This window comes from Microtus ochrogaster, unplaced genomic scaffold (assembly GCF_000317375.1).
Source record: "Microtus ochrogaster isolate Prairie Vole_2 unplaced genomic scaffold, MicOch1.0 UNK1, whole genome shotgun sequence".
In the NCBI taxonomy this organism is placed as follows: domain Eukaryota; kingdom Metazoa; phylum Chordata; class Mammalia; order Rodentia; family Cricetidae; genus Microtus; species Microtus ochrogaster.
The window spans coordinates 1,190,700-1,193,942 of NW_004949099.1; the positions used below are offsets into that span (position 1 = coordinate 1,190,700).

The 3,243-nt window shown below is 39.0% G+C and overlaps 1 protein-coding gene across 1 annotated transcript in view; it reads left to right on the forward strand.

Moving 5' to 3' along the window:
• The window catches only part of Gfpt1 (glutamine--fructose-6-phosphate transaminase 1), a 56,321-nt gene that overhangs the window by 882 nt on the left and 52,196 nt on the right, over nucleotides 1–3,243 (forward strand). The gene's annotated exons all lie outside the window — the stretch shown is intronic.

Consider the following 3,243-nt stretch of genomic DNA (forward strand, 5'->3'; position numbering starts at 1 on the left):
CTCGAACTCACAGAGATCCGCCTGCCTCTGCCTCCCAAGTGCTGGGATTAAAGGCGTGGGCCACCACCGCCTGGCTTTTTTTTTTTTCTTTTTTGTAACTGGGTCCTGCTCAGTAGTCTAGGTTGGTCCGGAATTCAGTGTCCTGCCTCACTGTCCCAAGTGCTGTGGTTACAAATATGAATGACACCTGGCTGGTAGCATTTCTTGAATTTATCTTGCACTTAAAAAAAAAATACCTAATTCTAGTCACTGTATGTTAGGCAGACCTAGTAGAACTCAAGCTAGAACTCCGACAGTGATTTTACACATTAACTTCCTGCAATTCTTAAGTCTCTCAAGAGGAACCATTACTAAATCAATAACTTGGTGAAGTGGCCTCAGAGCTGATCTTGTGAAAGAGACAGGACAAGAGTCCTGGCCAGAGATCACACATCATGCATGTGCAGCTCTTTAACGTATGCCTTTACTAGAACCATTAAAAAAAACAAAGTTAGGCCCTTTTATTCCATGTTTTAAGATTATTTGAAAGTGTTACTGTGAGAATTGTGTCTCATGACTAATAATACTCTAAAATGGGAATGAGCCATTAACAGTCCATAAAAAGAGTTATGTTCTTACCTTTTCTTTTAAAATTGACAGTTGAGCCGGGCGGTGGTGGCACACGCCTTTAATCTTAGCACTTGGAAGGCAGAGGGAGGTGGATCTCTGTGAGTTTGAGACCAGCCTGGTCTACAAGAGCTAGTTCCAGGACAGGCTCCAAAACCACAGAACCCTGTCTTGAAAAACCAAAATAAATAAATAAATAAATAAAATTGACAGTTGATGTTACCACTAGAAGAAAGAGCACTTTTAGAGATACTCTCTTGCCCAGATCATAGCTCTCCTTCAACCTCATGAGTACTGAGATTCTGGGCATGGACCGCCGTACCATGCCTGGCTCCCAAGAAAGAAGACGTTTTAAGGAGAGGTGTTGTAGGGTTGAAGCTGTTAAGAAACCTTCTTCATAGTCTTTCTCTTGAAAGAGTGGGTTGTACCCATTAGTGCGATTTCCCTGGGTCTAATCATTTCTCCTTCTGAAAATGAAGGGCAGGTTAAGGCTTAAGAGATTCTAGATTCTAAAGCATCAAACGGAGACACTTATAGTGTATTGAAATCAGTGTAGGGCTGACTTCATAACCAGTTAGCTTTTACAGTTTAATTAGTAGATCGGTTTTGCAAAACATCTGTAAGGTAGTTTGGAGTTGTAAGTGGGGTACTTCCAAGCTGGGTGATTCCAAGTGTGTTCATTTGGTAGTTAGCTGTTTTCTCACCTCTCTTGGCCTTGAATTCACTGTAGCTGGAAATAGCCTTGAACTTCTGATCCTCCTTAAGACTAAGTGCTGGGTTTACAGGACTCTGCCGCCACTCCCAGCTAATTAACTGTGTTTGAGTGATGAGTTGTGTATGTAGTAAAGTACCTGACATTCTGGTTGCAGGTTATTTCCTCATCTTGTTCCAGGAAGGAAAGTGTAAAACAAAAAGAAAACAGAAATCAAATCTAGTTCCTGAAGGAAGCCTTAGGAGACATTGTTAGTTACAGTGGCTACTAGTGCAGGCCAGCCATTAACCTGAGTTTCACTGACTACAGTGAGTGTGCTAGCACACAGTATTTGAAGCATTTCTAAGACCCTGCCTTTTAGCTCATTGCCTTTAAGGTAAAAATCTGAGATTTAAAGATGAGGTTATGGGGCTGGAGAGATGGCTCAGCCGTTAAGAGCACTGCCTGCTCTTCCAAAGGTCCTGAGTTCAATTCCCAGCAATCACATGGTGGCTCACAACCATCTGTAATGAGGTCTGGTGCCCTCTCCTGGCCTGCAAGGATACACACAGACAGAACATTGTATACATAATAAGTAAATAAATAAATATTTAAAAAAAATAATAATGAAACTACTATTTAAAAAAAAAAAGATGAGGTTATTTTTTCTTCCGTTTCATTTTGTTTCCTTCCTTTCCCAGACTTTGATGTATGCCAGGTTAGAACTTATGTCTTAGTTAGGGCTTTATTGCTGTGAAGAGACGCCAGGTTCAGAGGTGTAGTTCATTATTTAATGCAGGAAACACGGTGACTTGCAGGCAGACTTGGTGTTGTAAAAGGAGCTGAGAGCAATACATCTTGATCCACAGGCAACAGGAAGAGACTGTGAGCCACTGGGCCCAGCTTGAGCTTCTGAGACCTCAAAAGACACACCTCCTCCAACAAAGCCATGGCTTTAACAAGGCCTCACCCCATAGTGCCACGCTCTATTCAAAGAGCCGTGAGTCCTATTCTTCTACCCTGGCTCCTCAAGGATTGGGGTTATACCAATGTCTACCTCCCGTATCTTTTTAAAAATTTTTATTAGAATTACTTTAATTCTATATAAAATTTATTTTTAAAAAACCTACAAATAAACATCACATGTCAAAATTAACCCTGCCCAAAGTCTTTACATGAGTTTCTGTATAATTACAATAGCTATTCTCAAGCTGTGAAGCTCTAGAGTAGATTTTACACTTTAACTATTGAGTATATTTTATTCATTTATCCACTACCAAAACTGAAAAAGCCACTGCAGAACTAGAACTAGGAAAACAATTATTTTAATGTTTTCATTGTTGAAATAAAATTTTTAGGCAGAGATATTCATGAAAATATGAGAATATTTACAAACTTCCTGCTACCTAATTTTTCTGAAAGATTACATTTTTTTCAGTATTGTAAACATTAAAGCAAAAGAATAAAAACTGAAATTCTGTTATGTGTTTTTCAATCCAGTATTCTGATAAAACTGTCAAAGTGTTTACTATATGTTTGGGCCATCAACCAAAAGATTTTGTATGGGGCTGGAGAGATGTCTCAGTGGTTAAGATCACTGACTGTTCTTCCGGAGGTCCTGAATTCAGTTCCCAGCAACCACGTGGTGACTCACAACCATCTCTAGTGAAATCTGATGCCCTCTTCTGGCATAAAGTTGTACATGCAGATAGAGTACTCAAAATAAATATTTTAAAAAAAGATTTTGTAATCAAGCAAATATGGAAAACAGTATATTAACCCAGTAATACCTTATTATTATATATTTCCCAGAGAACAGGGTGCCTATTTTTAATTCTTGATTCTTGCCTCTTTTTTTTTTTTTTTTTTTTTTGTGTGTGTGTGAATTTTCAAGACAGGGTTTCTCTGTGGTTTTGGAGCCTGTCCTGGAACTAGCTCTTGTAGAC